Here is a 24,655-nt window from a genome sequence, read left to right on the forward strand (position 1 = left end):
ATTGAAGGTTGCATCAATTTTGGTCGGAATTTGCTTATAATATTATGTGACATTACATCTAATGGTTCTATATTTGTGAGTCTGTGTAACTCATTTGTACTAAACCAGGGAGGACGCTTCAAAATCATTTTCAGAATTTTATTATGAACCCTTTGAAGCGTTTTCTTCCTGGTGGAACAACAACTTGACCAAATTGGTACTGCATAGAGCATGGCTGGTCGAAAAATTTGTTTATAAATTAACAATTTGTTTTTTAGACAGAGCTTAGAATTTCTGTTTATAAGAGGATATAAACATTTAATATATTTATTACATTTTGCCTGGATTCCTTCAATGTGATCCTTGAAGGTGAGTTTTTTGTAATACGTTAAACCTAAGTATTTTCCTTGATCAGACCATGTCAATTCCAAGCCATTCATTTTGAGAATGTGATTATTGTTTAGTTTAAGGAAAGAAATTCTTTTCGCTTATGAGAAAAGATAATTAATTGCGTTTTTGCTGCATTTGGTTTAATTTTCCATTTTGACAGATAATCACTGAAAATATTTAAACTTCTTTGTAGGCGATTGCAGATCACTCTTAGATTTCTACCTGTGGCTAACAGACTTGTGTCGTCACAGAATAGCGATTTCTGACAACCAACGGGTAGATTTGGAAGATCAGAAGTGAAAATATTATACAAGATTGGAGCTACACTCGAACCCTGCGGAACACCGGCTCGTACGGGTAGCAATTCAGATTTACAATTCTGATAGCTAACCTGAAGAGTACGATCAGTTAAATAATTTTGAATCATTTTGATCAAATAAATAGGAAACTGGAAATCAGACATTTTTGCTATTAAACCTTTGTGCCAAACACTGTCGAATGCTTTTTCTAGAGCAACTCCAGTGGATAACCCAGAAGATTTATTTGATTTTATCATGTTCGTTACTCTGACAAGTTGATGAGTAGTTGAATGTTCATGACGAAATCCAAACTGCTCTGGTAAAAAAATTGAATTCTCATTTATATGAGTCATCATTCTCAACAAGATAATTTTTTCAAAAAGTTTACTAATTGAAGAAAGTAAGCTAATTGGGCGATAACTTGATGTTTCTGCTGGGTTTTTATCAGGTTTTAGGATAGGAATTACTTTAGCGTTTTTCCATCTTTTTGGGAAGTAAGCTAATGAAAAACACTTGTTGAAAATTTTAACCAGGAGTCTCAAGGCAACATCGGGAAGATTTTTAATAAGAATATTAAAAATTCCATCATTACCAGGAGCCTTCATGTTTTTGAGTTTCCTAATAATTGATTTAATTTCATCAAAATTCGTCTCAATAATGTCATCGTGTGATAACACTTGGGTTGAAATATGATCATATTACAGTGAGACTTCATTTTCAATAGGACTCACAACGTTCAAATTAAAATTGTGGACACTCTCGAACTTTCTCAGTAGGTTTTTGAGCTTTTTCGCCATTTGTAAGAAGTATTTGATATTCTTCCTTGAGAGCAGGAATTGGTTTCTTGAGAACCTTAGAAAGTTTCCAGAAAGTTTTAGAATATGGTTCAATTTGTTCAACTTTTTTAGCGAAATTTTCATTTCGCAAAAGAGTAAATCTATGTTTAATTTCTTTTTGTAAATCCTTAACTATGTTTTTCATAGCAGGATCACGAGAACGTTGATATTGTCGTCGACGAACATTCTTCAACCGAATGAGCAGTTGAAGATTGTCATCGATGATAGGAGAATTTAATTTAGTTTGAGCTTTGGGAACTGAAAGTTTTCTTGCTTCGATAATGTAATGATTCAAATTATCAATTGCTGTGTCGATGTCCGCAGAATTTTCTAAAATAGTTTCATGATCCACATGATTTTCAATGTGAGATCTGTAATCCAACCAATTAGCTCTATGATAGTTGAATATAGAACTAATTGGATTAATTATAGCTTCGTTGGAAAGTCTGAATGTTACTGGAAGATGATCTGAGTCAAAGTCAGCATGTGTAATCGGTTCACTACAAATGTGACTTTGATCTGTTAGAACCAGATCAATTGTAGACGGGTTTTTCACGGAAGAGAAACAAGTCGGATTACTGGGATGAAGAACTGTGAAGTAACCAGCTGTTAGTTGATTATGAAGTATTTTACCATTACTGTTATTTTGCCTATAATTCCACTGGACATGCTTAGCATTTAAGTCCCCTATTACGAAAAATTTCGATCGATATCTTGTAAGTTTTTGCAAATCGCCTTTAAAGAAATTTAATTGTTCGCCGGTGCATTGGAATGGCAAATATGCTCCAGCGATGAAATAAATTCCATGAATGGTTTCAACTTCGATTCCCAAGCTTTCAATAACTTTAGTATTGAAAGAAGGTACAATTCGATGTTTAATTTGCCGTTGGACAAAAATGGCAACTCCACCACCCATTCCAGTAAACCTGTCAAATCGATGAACCACATAATGTGGATTACTTTTCAATTTAACATTTGGTTTAAGAAAAGTTTCTGTCACAATGGCAATATGAACTTTGTGAACTTTGAGAAAATTATAAAATTCATCTTCACTCGATTTCAAAGATCGAGCATCAATTTAAAATATTCAAATAATTATTTAACATCACTGTTAAATTTTAAATTCATTATAATATTATTTGCGAATTGCCATCCGATTTGAAATGCTTCAAAAAGTGATGAAGTCGAATTCATTTGGATGATCATTTGAAAAAGTTGATCTTGTAGGTAGATCATTTTTTTTTTCATTATGCCAATGAATTTTAATGTGGGAAATGAAACGTACTTGTTCTAAAGTTTTCAAATTGTTTACATCACTTCGATTGAAGTGTATTAGGTAAAGTTCATGGGAAATTCCAGAGCGTGGTTTTTTCAGCAGCTCAATATGAACTACTAATGCACTGATGAGTCGAAAACTTAACGTAAATAAGAATTGAATTATCATAGGTTTAGTTTTTTTCTTGTAGTTCGACCCTCTGAAGCTGAAGGCAAAATACATTTCAATTTTGCCATCCGACCAGGCTTATATGGGCCTGCTTAGAATAGATTTTTCATTTTTAATCTACGACATCGGAATACTCCACTTGAGGATAACTTAGCTAATATTTGCCGAAAATAGCCAACTAAATATACGAATAACACTCTCAGTTTAGAATCATGTTTCTTAACGACTTGACATTTCTGATAATTAGACGACGTAAGTAATAAATTCCATTGAGTGCAAGATAGAATCGAAGACTCGTGGCTTTAGTCGCTCTCCACTCCTCTCAACAAGTTTCCTCGAATACTAAGCCGGTCTTTATCGGATCCATTCGTACTAATTGAATACACTCCATTCATCATGCTTTGTTCATTTTGTTTTATTGCGATTTTTCGCCCCGCCGGTTCCGGTCCATTTTTTCCGCTCGCAATTCGTGATTTTGACAGACTACGATTGAACAAATGATTCAGCGGGAGCGTTCGCTGATGATCTTTATCGAGCTGGAGACAGCACATTTTTTCAATTACAATTCTACTCCACTTTGCCTAATTTACATACCTAAGCCAGCAACATTTGGCTGGCAAGCTGGTGGAAATGTAGCCGAGCAGCCAAAAATAGCAGCGAATACTTTTCCCATTGGATGTCTCCTGTTACGCGGAAAAGCACGCGCCATGAAGTGGCCTGCCCCAAACTGTTTCCGATGTGTATCCTGAGCCGAAAAATAAACAATTATTTCGCTTCCCGCTGAACAAACACCAACCATTTGTTTTATTCGGCGCACTTCTGGCCGCAGTGGCCAGTTCTGCCATGTTGGCCTCGACTTCCAGCACCCTAATTAAAACCATTCAAATGAAGAGTGCACTTTTATTGCTCATTTCCGCTTGCTGCGAGATCTGCGATGCTTCTGTCGGCTGTTCCCGCTGGAGAAATGCGAACCATCAGAGATTGAAGATATGCATTTTTGTTTTCGCAGTGCCACCTGCTACGAGTCGCATTTTCTCACAGGGGTTTTAAAGGAGGGAGCTCCATCTACTCAAAAGTGGTCTGATTTTCTCTTTGTGAGTCTGTTATTACTTTTGGCATCGCTGTGCCGCAGTTGTTGCGAATTGTACCACACCAACTGAGTTTAGAGTACTACGACAAACCGCGTAGTACGAACACCGACCTGCCAGTTTACGAAGCTTTTAATGGCAATTGATGTTATTTGGGACAGGCCACGTAAAATCTTCCCGTCCGCTGTGCAACGGTAATCAAAGATGAAGCAGCATATTAAAATGAGCATTTCAACTAACAAAGGCCAATCGCAAGCCATTTGCGTCGTAGTGAACGTGAAAGTTCGGGTGGGTTTCATTGGTCAAACTTGTGCAAAAGTTTATTCAATCCTTTTTATTGCAGCTCTGAAAGGTAATTAATTGTATAAAGTCTGGCACAGAAACTCATAGGCCTCCCATCGTCAAATAGATGATATTTTTCTTAACCAAAAAAAGGGGATTGTCACTTCATTATTTATATAATTAAAAAAAATCAACCGAAGCTCAACCTTATCCTGAGCAACTATTTTACCCTTTAAGTCCTCAATCATTCGTTGTACCAAAACTATAACCTTAAGACTCTTCGTCGGAGTGTTATTGCCCTATCGCAGAAACTGAAGGCAATTACTGAAATTCTTCTCTTCCTCCTCGTTTTAATTTTTGCCGCCCTCTCGTTTGTGTTTTGAAACATCATCTAAGTAATCCCGAAAAATGCTCACTTCCTTTTCCTTCAGCAACAAACACATATCTCTTAATTCATTCCCATTCTGATTCGAGCGATTTTCCTTTGCACCTTTTTTCCCACTGACTGATAGCCAAGAGCTTCGTTCATTACCCGCTACAATTATCTGCCCCAGTCAGTGCGAGGCAACGGCAGCAGCAACATCAACAGCATCCGAGCACACCTAAATCCATGGGCTTCGCGAGCACATAAAATCCTTAATCATTCCATCCGCACTACTCCGCGAGGTACCGTCCGAAGACGATAAACACACGCGTTGGGCCAGGTGAAAAAAAGGCGTAAGAACTCACATCCGCTCTCGGGAAGATCACTGCACTCTCCGTCGGTACGATCTTCATCGTTGCAGGAAAGCGATCATCTTCGACATTCCGTTCCCACCTAAAGCTCCTATTCGCAGTCTTGCCAAAGCCGATTGACACCCCAACAGCCGGCCGGCAGAAAAAAAAGCATTCTGCAGCCAACCAGTGACCACCCGATTGCCTCCCCTCTTTCACCAAGTCTCGTTAAGCTGCACTGCACCGACAGCGGATGCCTTGTTTGAGATGCATTTTTTTCCATCGCATTCCATCCATTCCGATACAGTCCGACATTCCATCAATCTGCTAAACCCCATGTGTTTTGGCCTTGGACGTAGGCGACTCGGTACGGAAATGGTTTTAATCGTCGGGAGATAGAAGCAACGGATGGTGTTTCGAAAGACACCCAATCGAACAGATATTGGATTTTGGAGCAACGATCGGTAACATCGACAGGAACTTGTGCATTAACGGATTTCAGATCCGGATGCTAGAATAGCATTCGAGTTTGAGTGACAGCTCACTGGTCTCGCTGTGGGTTTTGTCACGAGTATTTTGTAGTCAATTCCACCGTCAGATTGAAATACATTCATCCCGATTCATCCGATGATCTTAATTTCTTTACGTTTAGTGGTTTATTTTCTATAACATTCCTATGTCACATCACTGCCTACAATCGCATGTGAATGTGAATCTTTTCGGTGGGAATTCATTTAAAGAGACTTTTGCAAAGATTGAAGATTGAATTATATATTACTCACATAGGAACTGAATTCGACTTACAGCTGAGCAATCAGAGAGTTTGCAAAAGTCCCTTTTCAACTCGACAAATTGAGAAAACGTGCGTGTTTGTATGTCTATCTAAGGAGTGTATCGAAAATAAGCTATCCACATACATTTATGTTGTACGCATGCATTTGTGACGGTTTTTTTATGCTCAGATCACAGCATGCTGTACGTTTGGCTGTCAGCTTTCGTTTGTTAACTTGTTTATGCGGTTGAAATTCTGCGTTTTCAAAATGTCGCGTATTGAAAAGGAAGAGAAAGTGAGAAGTGTATTACTATGCGAAAATTGGCGAAGCGGTTTGAAATTCATCATGCCAATGTTAAAACTATCATTAATAAGTTTGGGGAACACTTTTTTTTGGAAGAGACAGAAAATCCTATTCTTCCAACCCGAAATTTGACCAGAAAGTGGTATGTTTAATCATGAAGAACAAATCAATGTTAATACGTGATTTGACCAAAAAACCAGGAACGAGTGTCGGAATGATCCAGCGTATCAAGAGGCGAAATCACCTGAAGACCTACTAGAAGCAGAAACTCTCGAAACAAAGTGTACAATAAAAGAAGCGTGCAGCAACGAGGGCCCGGAAATTGTACTCGCGTCTTTTGCAGTGTCCGGATGCATGCGTTTTGATGGACGATGAGACTTATGTAAAGGAGGACTTAAAAACCCTTCCAGGTCCACAATACTTTACTATCGTCGTTGGGGAGGATGTGAGCGATGCGGACAGGTCGATTCAAGTGGAGAAATTCGGGCGAAAGGTACTGATATGGCAAGCAATATGTTCCTGAGGTTTTTTTTTACAAGGTAAAATGCATTTACGCACGGAGTGTGGGACTCTCCACAGGACTACCCAACTGTTGATTGGAACTACCCACTAAAACACCTTGGATCTCCAACCCTACCTCCCCGGCACCACCGCTAGGTATTACTTCGGGGTGGAAGGCTATTGGTGCTCACAGCACCCTCCCCAGATTTATGCAGAATGAGGATCAGCATCCTGCTCTCGAGGGATCGACCAGTTGGATGACGAGGTCGGTCCAGTGATGCCGGCTGGAGGGTAACTTCCGGTTCACTGGCGCCTCGACGACCCAAAACTGATGCTACGTCGCGGAACTACTCGACTAGTCTCCGCCAAAAGATCTAGTCTACACCGACGGAGGGTTCCCCGACGAGGGAAGTCCTCCCGAACCGACGCTTACGGTACGCGTCTACGACCCGACCGAAAGGATGCCTAAGTCGATCCAATGATTCCGGTTGGAGCGTGACTTCCGGTTCACTGGCGCTCAGACGATCCTAGCGGTACCACGCGGCGAGCTACTCATCTAGTCCCCGACAAAGGATCTAGACTACTCCGACGGAGAGTTCCCCGGCGAAGGAGAATCTCCCGACACCGAGTCTCTTACACCACACGGGACACCCGATGGAGTGCCGAGGTCGGTCCCGCGATTCCGGTTGGAGTATGGCTTCCGGTTCGCTGGCGCCTCGACGACTCGGATCGGTGTTGTGGCGGCTACTCGACTAGCCCCCGCCGAAGGAACTAGCCTACACCGACGGAGAGTTCCCCGACGAAGGATGCCCTCCCGAAACCAACGCTTTCGATACCCGTCAACGCCCGACCGAGAGGATGCCTGGGTCGATCCAGCGATTCCGGTTGGAGGATAGCTTCCGATTCACTGGCGCCCCGACGATCCTAGCAGTTTTACGTACTACTCGTCTAGTCCCCGACGATGGATCTAGACTACTCCGACGAAGAGCTTCCCGACGAAGAAGGTTCTCCCGGACCGACGTTTATTCGCTGATCCCTCTTGAGCCTGCTACGGTACGCGGCTGACCTGTTGTTGATCCACACTCCATTTCCGCTGCAATATGCCCGCAATTTGGGATGCCGCGGTCGACACTGCGTTCCAGTTCTCTACGCAGTGGCACATTCTCTGGATCAGGTTTTCCGGTGTGGTGTCCATGCCACATGCCTCCAGTAGCTCACTCCTTTGAGCCGCGAAATGGGAACATGCGAACAAGACGTGTTCAGCCGTCTCGATCTCGTCTGGGCAGCTAGGACATACAGGGGATGTCGCGTGGCCGAACCTGTGGAGGTACCATCTGAAGCACCCGTGGCAGGCGCGTAGCCAGAGAAAATTTTCGGGGGGGGGGGGGGGTTTAGAAAATGGTGATAAATCAACACATGTACAATTTATATCACAATGTTTCCCATGGGTTATATTTTTTTGTTTCGGGGGGGGGGTTTGAACTCCTAAAACCCCCCCCCTGTGTACGCGCCTGACCCGTGGCCTGTGAGGAATTGCGTCAGGCCGAAGTTCACTTCTCCGTGAGGTCTATCTAACCAACTCGAGACCCTAGGTATGAGCCGATGTGTCCACCTGCCCTTGGTTGAGCTGTCCCACTCTTGTTGCCATCTGCGTAGAGAAGCGGCTTTGGAGGCCCTACGGGCGTTCCTGTCTCCTCGCGTGCTGTAGCGCTCCGCGTCTTCCTTCACTATCAGACCGATAGGCATCATACTTGCAACCACGCAGGCCGCATCCCTCGATACAGTGCGGTATGCACTGATTACGTGACGACACATCAGTCTATGCGTACTCTCCAGCATCTGTGCGTTGCGTTCCACATTTAGTGCCGACGCCCATACCGGGCTGCCGTACCTGAGGATCGAAAATGCCACTCCTGCCAGTAACCTTCGTTTACTGGAGCGCACAGGCGAGCTGTTGGCCATCAGACGGGAGAGCGCCGCGATCGCTGTTCCTGAGGTTTGAAATCAACAATTTGTTACACTATCGGAACTAAAAATGCAGAAATCTATCGATCTGAGTGTCTCCATAGAGATTGCTGCCTTTATATAAGAAGCATAGTACACCTCCACTGTTTTGGCCGGATTTAGCGTTGGCTCACGATGCCAAAACCACTCTTAATTGGCGTGCGGGAAAGGGTATAAATTTCGTTGAGATAAATATCAATTAACCAAATTGCCCTCAGCTTCGACCCATCGAACGTTACTGGGCAATCGTGAAGAGGGTCTTCAAGAAGACTGGTCAGGCAGTTGGGTACATGCAGGAGTTCAAAAAAATTTGGGCTCAAGCGTCCAAAAAATGCGATGCAATACTTGTCCGTGAAGAGCGTTCGATCAAAAGTTCGAAAATTCGTGAAGGAATAACTTAAATTTCATCCGGTTTTCGTTAAGCTCAAGTTTAGCCTCGTACAATATAGGATCAATTTTTAGTTTGAATGAAAAATCCTTTTTTTATCATACTTTGAAAAATGTGTGGGTAGCTTATTTTCGATACACTCCTTATATGTCAGATGTATGCAGCGAGGCTCGTGCATTTCTTCTCTTTTCACGAATAAATCTGGTGTTCCTCAGAACAGTAACCTAGGTCCATTACTGTTTGTGCTGTTCTTTAACGACGCTATTTTACTACTTGGCGTTGGATGCAGACTGGTTTACGCTTATGACCTGAAGCTGTATCTGGCAGTCCGATCTATTGCTCGTCTCCAGAACTTCTAAATATTTTCGTTGGCTAGTGTAGCAGAAACTTTTTAATTATTATTACCGTGAAATGTCAAGTTATAACATTTCATCGCAAAACCAGCCCCATGATATTCGACTATCAAATCGATGGATAAACGCTTCGCAGACTCGATGTTGTCAATGGCCTCGGAGTTTTGCTGGATGCAAAGCTTACCTTGACACAGCACCAATCAACTTTGCTTTCCAAAGCAACCCGACAACTCGGTTTCATAGCGAAAATTAGACGAGACTTCAAGGACCCGTACTGTCTAAAAGCGCTATACTGTTCGTTGGTGCATCCATTACTCGAAAATGCGTGTTTGGTTAGGACCCCGTACCAACTCATTTGAAACATGCGAATAGAACGTGTACAGAAAAGATTCGTTCGGCTCGCTTTGCGTCATCTCCCAAGGCAAACCCCACTGGATTTACCACCGTATCTTGACCGCTGTCGTCTGATTGGCCTGGAATCATTAGAGCGACGCCGAAAGATTGAACAAGCGTTACTTGTGGCTAAAGTAATCAATGGCGATATTGATTCCCCAAATCTCTCCTTGACTTCCGTGCTTCTCTTGTGAAGTTTGTAAATTATTTTAAGTGTTGACCATCGTTTAAGAAATGTGATTTTTCCCGCTCCAAGTTCTTTACCTAAGCTTAAAATAGGCCTTATCTGCATTCATCCGGCACCAGCATCGCGAATAGAATATTGAGACCTTAAACTTTACCGAGTCATTACTTTGTTGTTAATCAAACGATTTTCAAAATTTGTTGACCATTAAAAAGGTTGTCTCAGTTGTCTACCCAAAGTTATAGTAAAAACTGTAGATAGATGACTTCAGAAAACATGAGACATTTTAAAACGATCGTAAATATCTAGAAATTCAAAGTGATGACCTATATATTTTTATACACCATTCGATTGCTAGTGATACCAGCTACAAATTTTACAACTTATTCAACTTACTTAGTTTGAAATCGATTTTGGCCACAATTTACAAAACAAAATTGAAACTTCGATTTCATTGCATATTTCAAGGATTTTGATAAATATACCTAAACCACTAAAAGATTATATTTTTGTATTGAAACAAGAAAAGCACACAAAGATCAATCCATTTTTTGTGTACAACACAAACGCAATCGATATCTACTAAAATTCTAATTTTGTTTCAGGTTTGCTGTAGAATTAAAAAAAATCGGTAAAAACTTGACACATTCAAAATTTTCTGGTTTTATTGCAGCAAATCAAAATAAATATATTTTCGAATTTCCATCACTTGCAATCAATACCGAGAGAATAAAAATTTGAATTTCTCTAATAACATTAAAATTTAGTGACAAAACATAAAATTTGAATTATTGCAACAAGAAATTGATAGTAAAAATCAAGTGAAATTTCATTCACCCTCATTGTAATTGAAACCTTCTTCATTTCAAGAAAAAAAAAAATGTTCAATTACGGTTTTCAAAGAGATCTGAAGAAATTCTAATGAAGAGATTCTAATCGTTATTGTTATTGTAGACCAAATTTCCCTTGACAAAAAGGCCATTCAAAGCGGCCGAAACGTCGGGCAATTTTATAAACAAATCGTTTGACTATATATATTTGAATCAGAAAGCCCCATTTGTTCCGATAAAACTCCAAATTACGATATATACATACTTGAAATTCTATAACAGGCGATGGATCAAGAAGGCATTTTCATTTTAAACCGAGAATGCTAAAATGTTCTTTTTGAATGGTATATCAATCAATCGAACTTCTATTGCTAACTTTGCAATTATGTATTATTGGTTTATAGTTCACAAAGATTTTACGGTTTATGACTAGTCTTACTTACTTACTTATTTACTTACATATCAGCAAAGACATCATACTATCGAGATATCCAGGTCTCACATTTTACGAACAAATCGTAAGCGACATACTTTTTGGCGAGCATGATGCACTCTGGCGAGATAAATGTCAAATTCGTGCGTGCCAAAATAGTAGCACTCGTACCCATACAATAGAAAATAAAAGGTGATTTTTTTGAGGTTAGGATTTTCATGCATTAGTATTTGCTCAGATTTTTTGAGGTTATGATTTTCATGCATTATTATTTGCTCAGTATGCTCTGACATTTCATCATGAATAGACTTACTAACGAGCAACGCTTGCAAATCAGTGAATGGGCCCTAGAAAAGTTGGCAGAAAATCCGCTTTTTTATCGACAAATTTTGTTCAGCGATGAGGCTCATTTCTGGTTGAATGGCTACGTAAATAAGCAAAATTGCCGCATTTGGAGTGAAGAGCAACCAGAAGCCGTTCAAGAACTGCCCATGCATCCCGAAAAATGCACTGTTTGGTGTGGTTTGTACGCTGGTGGAATCATTGGACCGTATTTTTTCAAAGATGCTGTTGGACGCAACGTTACAGTGAATGGCGATCGCTATCGTTCGATGCTAACCAACTTTTTGTTGCCAAAAATGGAAGAACTGAACTTGGTTGACATGTGGTTTCAACAAGATGGCGCTACATGCCACACAGCTCGCGATTCTATGGCCATTTTGAGGGAAAACTTCGGAGAACAATTCATCTCAAGAAATGGACCGGTAAGTTGGCCACCAAGATCATGCGATTTGACGCCTTTAGACTATTTTTTGTGGGGCTACGTCAAGTCTAAAGTCTACAGAAATAAGCCAGTAACTATTCCAGCTTTGGAAGACAACATTTCCGAAGAAATTCGGGCTATTCCGGCCGAAATGCTCGAAAAAGTTGCCCAAAATTGGACTTTCCGAATGGACCACCTAAGACGCAGCCGCGGTCAACATTTAAATGAAATTATCTTCAAAAAGTAAATGTCATGTACCAATCTAACGTTTAAAATAAAGAACCGATGAGATTTTGCAAATTTTATGCGTTTTATTGTTTAGAAAAGTTCTCAAGCTCTTAAAAAATCACCCTGTATATGTTCAATGTGATGCCGTGCCTAGTGTTGGTATCAAGAATAAATTGTGTTTATTTTTTGCTTGGTTAACAATGCATGTGCCAATCCTTATCATCGTTTCAAGATAAAAATTCAGCAATAAGTCTGTATTCGCAATACAAGCTTTAATTTATCATCAATTTCGGAAAACCATTAGAAAAAATGACAAAATCAGGCTCGACTAATTCCAATTTGGATGTAACTTTGCATGCATCTTCAGTATGACAAACAAACAGTTTGATTTAAAGCTGATTTAAAAAAAAAATCTGCATGAAATTTTTTTTAAAACCTTTGTCGGAATCCATTTGTTGGTACAATAATGGGTACTCAAAAAAAACTAAACAGGATTAAAGAGTTTAACACTTTTTCAAGAATTAAAAACATATCCGAAAAATTCCAACTTGGTCTAAACAATTTTATTCAAAACCTAAAAGTAGTCAATTAATATATTCTAGAAGTAGCCGTTTTCGAAATATTTAGACATGGAATTTAAAATAAAATGTTTCTTTTTTCGTTGAAACGTTGTGCAACTAAACTTTCGGAGAGAAAGTTGTGGGAAAGTTTACTGAGCACTTTTCAAAAGGTATACACTGAAGAAAAGTTGAATAGCTTTTCAAAAATAAAAAAAATCCATCGATAAAATCTAGTTGAAAATAGAACCATCTTCAATAATTTTTAAAGTATCCTTTTTTGAAACTTAAACATAAAATCTTACGATCCATATAAATTGTTAATTTGATTAGGGATAAATAAAAACAGAAGGAGTTTACAGCTGCAACAGTTTTTAGACATTACTCATAAGTTCCTCACGAGAAATAGACATTCAAAGAATAGAATATGATTCTACACACAAAATGCAATAAACTTACTCAAAGTTACCTTACTTCTAAAAGTAGTCGATTTCAAGCTTGAGCATGAAATGAAAAGAATTCAGATATTGAAAGATTAACACCGATTCAACAACCATTTTGAATGAGTTTTTCGGTTGATATTTTAATGAACATTCAACATTCAATGAACATGAAAAAACATTCGATTTTCTAGAGCTTTTTCTTCCACACCATTTTTGGTCAGTTAACAGCTTCCGAGCTACAGTGAAATGAAAACAATCCATACAAAAATTCCTTCCTACATTTAAAGAAATAATCAAATTGGTCTCTCAATCCGTGAAAAATAAATGGTTTGTCATATTAAAGACATGTGCAATGTTTCTTATTAATCGGAATATGTGAAGTCTGATGACCTGCTACACATTTCTTGAACTGCTCTGTTGCTAATCGATTAAAAGTATTTGGTTATTTTTACCATTTAATCTAATAATTCGATTTTTTTACGTTTCGCATTCAGCTCATCAGTGCGTCAGCAGTTTATCTTGAACTACTAACGCCACCTAACGGTTCAACATAAACCCGCTGAGCAGACGTATAATATTTGATACTTATTGACACTTATTGACACTGAAGTGCCATGTCTATCCTGACGTGCCGAAAGAGTAAAACAAATTTACGACATACTGGCCGCCAACAGATTGTAGTCATTTAGGGGTTTGGTACCTCATGTGTACCGTTTTGTGCTAAAGTGGACATAGTTTAATTTTTTTTTACACGTCGCATTCAGCTCATTAGTCACTAGTACATACATTAAACGAACAAAAACATACATTTTTTCCAAAATCAAAAAATTTTGTTTGATTCCAAAAGTCATAGAATTGCATAAAACGTCGAGATTTAGTGTCACCTTAAAAAAAAAAATTTTTTTCGAAAAGTCGACTTTCTGTGACTCTTAAAATTTCCTAGAAAGTGGATATTTTCAAAAATAAATTTCTTTAAGATGTCACTAAATTTCGACGTTTCATGCAATTTTAAGATGATTGACATCAAAAAAAAATTTCAATTTCGGAAATCTCATATAATCCCCCTTATGGTGATTTTTTAAGATCGAAAATTTTCAAACCTTAACCGCCGGGTAGCACCCTTCAACCATACCCAATTTAGCTCAAATTTTGCATGGGGACTTTTTTCGAGGTGCTTAAACTTTTGAACAATAGCGCTTTACGAAATTAGAGGTGATCCCAAAATATTGGCACCCTTATATACATTAGAGCGGTAGGAAACAACGTGTTTTGTCGGTTACGTCACTTATACCATTATATCTCCGAAACCAAAAGTCACAGCCGTTTGATCTTCGAACTTGATTAATGGCCTAACAAAAGCTTTCAACCGAACATAAGTTTGTTAAAATCAGTTCAACCATCTCTGAGAAAATTGAGCGCGTAAAAATACAACGCGTTTTGCCGGTTACATCACTTATACAATCATATCTCCGGAACCAAAAGTCATAGCCATTTGATCTTTGAACTTGACCAATGGCCCTATAGTAGCTTTCAAACGAGTCCAAGTCTGTTAAAATCGGTTCAGTCATCTCTGAGAAAATTGAGTGCGTATAGATATTTTCGAAAAGTGCACACACACAGACATTTTCCGATCTCGTCGAACTGAGTCGAATGGTATATAACACTATGGGTCCGTTCTCGTATATGGTATATAACACGAGGCTCCGTTCAAAAGTCGGTTTTTCCAGCAATTCTAATACCTTTCTATAGAGAAAGTCAAAAGTAATATTGAGGATACATTTGGTTTGGGGAATGTTGTCGAATATGTAAAGTGCTGAATGAATTGGTATCAAAAGTAAGCCCAAATTCGTGTCAGAAATTACCTTAATAAAACATTTCAAACATGTTTTAATGAGACTGTGCCAATCACAAAAGTAAGACATTATCACAGCGCTAGGTAGATGAAGAATAGTTATTTTATGCGTAAATTGAGTCCACGCATGTCACAAAAATCCGCTTAAAATCTGGTTCCTCATTTGAACTTGAGCTCATGCATCCGTTCCGTCGGTAACCGGCCCTCGTCCCGGTCAAAGCGCGTTGCCCTGCCGGTCCGGACTAACGAACAGTCGGCGCCTATTCAGTTTGCGCACTGAAGCGAGAAAAAGATTTGTTACTGATCGAAACGAGATCGGCGGCGTGCTCCCCCGGCCAGAACCGTCCGCACAGCCAGCCGCATGCACCAGAATGCTATCAAATCGGTGTGGTGCTGACATTCATCTCGATCCACGGCAGTGGCAGTGGCGGCTGCCAGTCCTTTGATGTTGCAGAGATGATGGTTGCTGGACGGATGGTTATTTGATTTTTCTTTTAATTCATTCACTACACTTGCCCGCACGGTGACAATATTGCGAAGTAACTTCTAAAGTAACTTGGCTGAATCCCGTCGGGCTCCAGACCGCGACTTCGACGACGGTGGTGACGATGATGGGTTGAACTTACAATAAAAGGGTTATGCCTTTGATCGAGCAAGATCGGTTTCAATATTTACCCCGACGGCGGAACATACAAGCGGACTCGACCATTGTTCTAGATCAAAGCGGATGCTTTGCATAACTTGAACACGTTCAATGCAAGTACGTCCTGATGACCGCTTGTTCAGTCGACTAAGTGGAGCAACCTAGAATGTGCACCTCGTCATGTTTCTCGGTTCAAGTTCTCAATGCGTGGCACGACTTGGACGCGAAACGCGATGTGAACCAAACGGACTTCACATACGATCGTCATCATTCCATTGTCGGAACATTGCGACAAGCCCCAAACGGAGCAAAAAGACACGGGAATACAAATCATTTTTCATGTCATCAAGTCATGGGAACGCTGTTTGTTTGCTTCCAGGTGCCCCGGTGAGGTTTCTGCCTCTGCTTGTCTCGCCACCGGGTCGCTGCCTGTACTGGGAGACACTCGTTTATTGCAAATATTTTTTAATGGCCATAGTACCCCGAGGTTCGCGAAACATTCTTTCCCGGCTTCGAAAAGCGAATCTCGGCGGACGGGATTGCACAAATAAAACAAAACTGCAGCAAGTAACATGCCACAAAATGATGTGTTGGTGAAATTTATGATCGTTTCGTGACGATTCAGGAGACGGGTGAACGGAATTCGAATTGACACTTTCCATGCTCTGTGGGGTGGGGGACCTTCTGCTTAATTAAAAGAGTGGCTCCGATCTTCACGCGGCAGTTGGCGGCGGTCATGCGAAAAATATGATCGCACACTTTTTATGCCTACTTAGCGTGCACACAGCCTTAGAGCCGACGCTGCTTTGGTAGCTGCTAGTTCGCATGCTGAGCAAAGAGTTCCGTTTTGGTTGTTGAGGTTCAGCCGAAATGCCGGTTCGGGATTTCGGGTAATTTTTCGCTCTCCGTAGCGCTATTACCTACCGTATTTTTTCCAGCTAAACTGTTTCGTTCATTTTTCCTTGGTAAACATTTGTCTAGCGCCGTTTTGGGGTAATCAACTTATGCGAAATTAATTCAAATGAGTTTGACCTCGTTTGCCGTGGAATTGCACTGACGTGTAGAATTATGATTTGAATTCTCAACTGGAGACACAAATGGCTTGGCTCTTGACTGTGCGGACCGGAGGATAATGATGCAATTGGTAAGATTAGATCAAGGTGGGACCCCAGCAGCGGATTGAGGTGTGAAGGCGCGCTTTTGTTCGAATTTTGTGATCAAATTATTGCCGTCGAGATCTCACTACTGCCACTTTAACCTCGTGGTAATTCGTCTTTCTCATTTTAAATTGTTCAACATTAAGAAATATCCGTGATCAGTGATTATCGAGAATCAATTTTAGGTTGCATGTTTGTTAATAATTCTGAAACTCGAATACGTCAAACGTCATCGAAACATCAACCATTGAAAAAATGGTAATTCGTTCTCGTTTTTCATGCAGTTTCAAGGTTCGGTTTTTATAGCTGTTCCAATATTAATTTCACTATTTCGTCACAGATAGTTTATGATTTATGATTTATTTTTCTCTAATTCATCCGACAATAAAAGGTCTTAATGAATATAATGTAGTCAAGTTATAAAATAGTGGAACGTAACACTTTCTGCGCAAATTTATGTGTAGGTTCGCCGAAATCGAAGAGATGTTCAACAGTCCCAAATGTTCTGATGCATGCTGTTATCGGTTCATAGAATCCAAACGTCGTTCGGTGAAATCTCGGTTGAAGTAAACCAGTAGAACGTAGCGATCGTTGTGAAGCACGGAAATCAAGACTCGATAAAAGCTTCGAAGAGTCAATATCGCCGTTTACTATTTTCGCAACAATAATTGCTTGCTGAATTTTTCTGCGCCGTTCCAGTGTGTCCAAGCCAATCAGACGGCAGCGATCGGGATACGGTGGAAGATCTAGCGGATTTTGACAGGGTAGATTCCTTAGAGCGAATCGAACAAATCTTTTCTGCACACGTTCAATTCGTAAACTCCAAGCTAGTTGATACGGACTCCAAACTATGCTAGCATTTTCAAATATAGGCCGCGAGCAGTATAATGCCTTCAAACAATGTGGATCCTTAAAATCACGTCCGATCTTAGCAATAAATCCTAATTGTCGAGTCGCTTTTGTAATTAATGTGGAACGATGTAAATTAAAAGTTAGTTTGGAATCCAACAAAACACCAAGGTCATTAACACGATCAACTCTTTGAAGCGTTTGTCCGTCAATTTTATAGTCAAAAAGTAATGGATTCAAAATTCGGTGGAATGTTATGACCTGACATTTTGCTATGCTGACGATAAGCCAGTTCCTTCGACACCAGGTAACGAATTCATCCAGAAGCTTTTGAAGACGCACGCAGTCGTCAATAGAGCGTACATCAAGGTAAAGTTTCAAATCGTCGGCGTAAACTAATTTGCAGCCACTATCGAGCAGCAAAATAGCGTCATTAAAAAACAGCGAGAACAGAAGTGGACCCAAGTTGCTGCCTTGAGGTACACCAGATATGTTCGAGAACGAGGATGACATACAGGAATCAAGCTTGACTCGTAAGACTCTACCACTTAAGTAAGAGCAAAGCCAGTCAATGAACTTTTGTGTTGCGCCCAGACGCGATAACTTGCACAAAAGAATACGGTGATCAATTCGGTCGAATGCCGCTTTTAGATCAGTAGTTTGGTTGTCCAGTGTCCTTCCGACACTTTTTTTTCATCACATCATCGGCAAATCGGTGCCAGTTTTTTGCAATGCTATAAAACGCATAAAACTAGATAAAATGAGCTTCAAACGGAAACCTGTAGTATTGTGTACAATTCGACTCAGTTCGACGAGATCGAAATACGTCTCTCTCTCTCGTTCTCTTTCTTTCTTTCTTTCTTTTTTTCTCTCTCTATGTGTGTGTGTTTGTGTGGGCATGTTTGTGTGTGCATGTTTCAAAGTGTTCTAGCGCTCGTTTTATCATTTATCAAGTGGACATATTCTGCAAAAAGTGACGTTACTGACAAAACTCATTAGTTTTTTCCGCTAAATTTTCTAAGAGATGATTGAACAGATTTCAATCAGTTTGAATATCAAATAGCTGTCGCTCCTTGTTTCGTAACGGTGTAAGTGACGTAATTGATAAAACATTATTTATTTGTTATGGCCTGATTTCCTCGAAGTCGAACGAAAAAATAACCACAAGCTTAGGCTCGTTTGAAAGCTAGTATTAGTTCATCGATCAAGTTTCAAGTTTGAATGCCTGTCACTTCTGGTTCCGAAGATACGAGGTCTGTTCAAAAAGTTCCCGGAGTTTTTTAATTGCGCGCGTCTGGAGAGACCGGTGGTCAAATTTTTTTTTATTGTGTTGGTACATATGTCCCTAATGTATGGTGAAATTTTCAGCTGTATTCATTGTTTACATTCTGTCTTGTAACGGCTGGTGTAGACGTGTTTTTTTGATCTCGGCGATTTTTGTTAGTTTAAACAATGGAAGAATTGAAGAGTCAAAGAATTTGTATTAAATTTTGCGTGAAAAATGAAATAAAGTGTAACCAAATGTGCGAAATGTTACAGAGAGCCTACGGTGAGTCTGCTATGAAAAAAACAAGTGTTTACGAGTGGTATAAGCGTTTCCAAGATGGCCGCGAAGACGTTGAAGACGACGAACGCTCCGGTCGACCCAGCACGTCAATAATCGATGAAAATGTGGGAAAAGTGGAAAAAATGATTATGGATGATCGCCGAATCACTATTAGAGAAGTTGCTGATGAAGTTGGCATATCAGTTGGCTCATGCCATCATATTTTTCAAATGTTTTGGGCATGAAATGAGTGGCAGCAAAATTCGTTCCAAAACTGCTGAATTTTGATCAAAAAAACAAACGCATTACCATCATTTAATCATGCCCCAACCTCCTTATTCACCAGATATCGCTCCGTGTGATTTTTTTCTGTTCCCAAAGTTGAAGAGACCCATGAAAGAACAGCAATTTTCATCGATTGAAGAGATAAAGGCAGAATCGCTGAGAGTGCTACAGAGCATTACAAAAAGTGACTATCAGGGGTGTTTCGAAGACTGAAAAAAACGCTGGCATAAGTGTATTATATCTAGGGGGGATTACTTTGAAGGGGACCATATAGATGTAGACGAATAAATAAACATTTTTTTAGAAAAATGAGAATTCCGGGTACTTTTTGAACAGACCTCGTATAATGGTATAAGTAAACTTACGCGTGACTCGAAAGTCGTAGACTCGTTTGAAAGCTACTAATAGGTTATTTGATAGGCTAACAATACCAATGACTGATGAAAAATTTTATAAATATTTTTATGAGATGAAGATAAATGGCAGAGATAGACACCACGGGGTGGGTTCTCTTTGGATTCTATCACAAATCTGTGAATTATAAAATTGACCTATGAGAAAATGAATTTAGAAGACGCTGTAATAAATAAAAATAATAATCTGTAATCTATATATATATATATATATATAATAATAGCGTAAAAAGTGTGTGTAGCTAATGTGCTCTGATATGCGTGGACCGATCTACAAATGATTTTTTTTGTTCGAAAGGTGGCGTTTATACGGAGGTTTTAGGCTATAGTACATAAGGAAAATCCTTCGCGAAAGTAGAGAAAAACTAGAAAATTGGTTCATTTGGAATTGGAAATTTTCCGCTCAATGCATGCTAGATCTCCGATGATTGTTTGGCGTGTATGGAGTTTTGAAATGCTAGCTGACTGTAGAACGTAATATGAATACTAGATTATTAATAAAATAGTTTGGCGCCAAACGAGCTGATTTGTGCAAAAAATTCACTGAGCCTACTTGATTCACGTGTTTCTTTATTTCGAATCACATGTTCAATTTAGTAAGGGCGCCAAATGAACAGCATACAGGTTTCCATTTTCCGATATATAAATTTGGGTTCAATGCCGTCAAGTCAAATTATAGAACGACTATAAGAAATAAAAAGTGATAAATGTTTTTTTATGATTCGTTCTTCCTAAAACTCCAGATATGAGAAACCTTCACGATAGATATAATTATTGCTGTCACAATGCGCTGAAATTTTATTCAGAGACAACAGGATTGAGGTGTGCTGTCACTTCAAATTAACACCGTAAACTCAAACACCAAAATTGTTCGGCACTCTTCCATTCGAATTAGAAAGATGTTTTCTGTTTGTTTTTCGGCTTAAATTTTTCATAAGCATTTCCCATGCTATACCTTTGAAGGATTCTTTGGGCGAGATTTTGTGTAAATTTTTCTCGAAACGACCTCCAACTTTCGTCAATCGCTTGAAATTGCAAGTCCGGTTATTTATTTAAGTCCAAACGTATTCAAATGGCCCAAACACGATTCTAATTATATCAACCTAGAGTACTTCGAAATTTCAAATTATTCCCGTTTGCCTCCTATTATTAAATTACATCGATGAAACCGAGATTTGGGAACTCATCGACATGTTTTACCTATTCGAACGATTCGCTCTCTTGCTCATAAACGGTCAAACTGATTTTGGTTGTATTTTGCTTGGGTCATTTTGGACTTTTAAGAGTTGGAAAACACTGCTTTAAAGTGTGAAAAGTATGTGTGTACCTGATTTCAAAAAAAAATTTTGAGATCGAATCAAAAACAATTGTCAGTTGATTCATTTTTACGGAACATGAAAGATGATGCTTCTCACTGTGCGAGAAAAATACTATTCTACTTCACTCATCCAGAATAATCATGAGGGTCGTTCGATTATTCTGACTTAAGAGTATTCGAAATAATTTCCATCCAAAGATAATATTTGAGCTGTGAGAAGTTCATCGGGACAGCTACAGGTACAGAAATAAGAGGAACAAGTGCATAAGGTAAGTTCAGGAAAAAATAAAGAAGATACAGGAATAAGTGCAGAAAGTACAAAGCCAAGTACAGAAATGAGAGTAACAAGTACAAGAAGTACTGGCACAAGGGCAGAGAGTGCAAAAAAGGGTACAGATTGTGCAGATAGTACAGATATAGGTACAGAAGTTACAGGACCAAATACAAAAAATACTGGAGCAGGTACAAAAAGTACAGGAACTAATTTCTAAGCAAGCACAGAAAGTACAGGAACAAACACACAAGTTACAGAAACAAGCACACGAAGTACAAAATAAAGTGAAAAAAATCGAGGAACAAGTTCAGAAAAAAGTTTAAAGTTCAAAAGGTAATCGCAAATGTTGTCGAGGCAGCAATTGTGAATGGCAAATTAGAAAAAGAAAAAGTTTTCATTCCTCGCATTTCAATTATGCCCACTGATATGTCATTTTGATTTGAACGTCATTTTCTCATCCGTTAAACTTTTCCGTTACCATCAATAATCGTTATGAGTCTGTAGCGTGAATTTAAAGTTTTTTCATGTGGAAAATTGTATGTTGCTGTACACGTTTCGGCAAACCATCGGTTTTATATAGTTTGTCCTGTTGTCCGCCATATAAAAAGGTTGGGGCCAATATCATAAAGCATTATAATGATTTTTTTCAATAGTCATTGAAATTGAAAAGTAGTTTTGATTTTCTACATCTAATCTAATATTATTGCGCTACGAAGTGTGCAGGGTTCCGCTAGTAGATACATAAATAAATAAACATCTTGGTACTATGCGAACTGCCGTAATTCGTATTTCAAGTTTCGAGTATTCGAGATTATATTGAGATTGCTCGGAAAACAATGTGTCACTCGTTTATCGTTTATCGTTTATCGTTTATCGTTTATCGTTTATCGTTTATCGTTTATCGTTTATCGTTTATTGTTTATCGTTTATCGTTTATCGTTTATCGTTTATCGTTTATTGTTTATCGTTTATCGTTTATCGTTTATCGTTTATCGTTTATCGTTTATCGTTTATCGTTTATCGTTTATCGTTTATCGTTTATCGTTTATCGTTTATCGTTTATCGTTTATCGTTTATCGTTTATCGTTTATCGTTTATCGTTTATCGTTTATCGTTTATCGTTTATCGTTTATCGTTTATCGTTTATCGTTTATCGTTTATCGTTTATCGTTTATCGTTTATCGTTTATCGTTTATCGTTTATCGTTTATCGTTTATCGTTTATCGTTTATCGTTTATCGTTTATCGTTTATCGTTTATCGTTTATCGTTTATCGTTTATCGTTTATCGTTTATCGTTTATCGTTTATCGTTTATCGTTTATCGTTTATCGTTTATCGTTTATCGTTTATCGTTTATCGTTTATCGTTTATCGTTTATCGTTTATCGTTTATCGTTTATCGTTTATCGTTTATCGTTTATCGTTTATCGTTTATCGTTTATCGTTTATCGTTTATCGTTTATCGTTTATCGTTTATCGTTTATCGTTTATCGTTTATCGTTTATCGTTTATCGTTTATCGTTTATCGTTTATCGTTTATCGTTTATCGTTTATCGTTTATCGTTTATCGTTTATCGTTTATCGTTTATCGTTTATCGTTTATCGTTTATCGTTTATCGTGTATCGTTTATCGTTTATCGTTTATCGTTTATCGTTTATCGTTTATCGTTTATCGTTTATCGTTTATCGTTTATCGTTTATCGTTTATCGTTTATCGTTTATCGTTTATCGTTTATCGTTTATCGTTTATCGTTTATCGTTTATCGTTTATCGTTTATCGTTTATCGTTTATCGTTTATCGTTTATCGTTTATCGTTTATCGTTTATCGTTTATCGTTTATCGTTTATCGTTTATCGTTTATCGTTTATCGTTTATCGTTTATCGTTTATCGTTTAATGATGAATCGAACACTAGCCGTAAACAGAAATCAAAGTTATGTGCCCATAGCGAAAATCAGTTTCATTAAACCAAACGCCTTAATGACTGTAAACTATATGACTATGTGGTCTGTAAGCCGAAACTTATTTTTTACGAAAACATCACTTCGATGAAATTCGAAAAAAAGTGTCACTAAAGCAGAAATGAGCAGTTTATGTTGAATTGCTGACCACAGAGTCGCATAAACGTAAATGAAACTGAGATAGAAACTAACCTATGTTTTTTTTTCTTTTGTTTTACAGGTCAGTTTATTTATTCATCACGTAATTATTCTAAAAAGTTGTAAGTATTAAAATCAATATATGTTAAATTCTAACACAATTGTTAAACAGTGATTTGAAAAATATGCACTTATTCCAAAAAACCAACAGAATGCAGTTTTTGAATGTAGCAATCAATACATCTCAGAAGAGTCCTGCGAAAAGTGACTCTGAGCTGGTTAACCTGGAATGCTAAAGTCCTCATGAGCTACAAAGTTGCAACCAATTTTTTGTGTACTTGAGCGCTTGATACTCCGAGAATGAACCAACACCAGGACCAGTGTCTCATTTGCTTCCTAAGGTTGCTACCCATATTGTGTGGATACTCTAAAATGGACAACCGCGTTTCTATAAACAGTTTTTCTCGTCGCCAGCTCCGAAAATACAGTCAGTTCCCTTAATTATACGGTTTATACTGTGCCAGCGCATAGCATTCGTTTGATGACTGTTTAGTCGCATGGTTTCTTTTTTTTATTTAGCTTCCAACAGTTATTATGCGAAACATTAGAAGACTACCGCTTATTTGAGGTGTGTTGCGTTTATGTTTTGTGTTCACCATGAGCATCACCGTATGCAGTTGAGTTTCAAAGTACTCTTTCGCTCTTTATTTGTATTGTTTCAGAGTAAGCTAATTAGTTTGTAGCATTCGAAATGTTTGTCGTTGGTAGTGTCGAATGTACTGATCAATATTATGTTTTTGGAAAGTTTGGCCGTTATCGTTTTTATAGTGAACAGTTACCAGATTACATTATCTAAGTAAATCAGTAACCGTTATTCCAATCGGAGAATGTACAAAAACTCATGTGTTAGTTAGCTGTTAGTTGGTCAACTTACACCCACGCCCACGCCGTGCGGGCATTATGTTTATAATTATTTTGGTCTACTTTAAGTCTTGTATGCTTCGCTGAGCAATGTGCATGCAAGGTTTTTGGTTC

The 24,655-nt window shown here is 38.7% G+C and overlaps 1 protein-coding gene across 1 annotated transcript in view; it reads left to right on the top strand.

Annotated features, from left to right (window-relative positions):
* Positions 1 to 24,655, top strand: part of LOC131437138 (uncharacterized) — a 489,986-nt gene that overhangs the window by 325,705 nt on the left and 139,626 nt on the right. The gene's annotated exons all lie outside the window — the stretch shown is intronic.

Source organism: Malaya genurostris, chromosome 3 (genome assembly GCF_030247185.1).
Source record: "Malaya genurostris strain Urasoe2022 chromosome 3, Malgen_1.1, whole genome shotgun sequence".
Classification (NCBI taxonomy): Eukaryota; Metazoa; Arthropoda; class Insecta; order Diptera; family Culicidae; genus Malaya; species Malaya genurostris.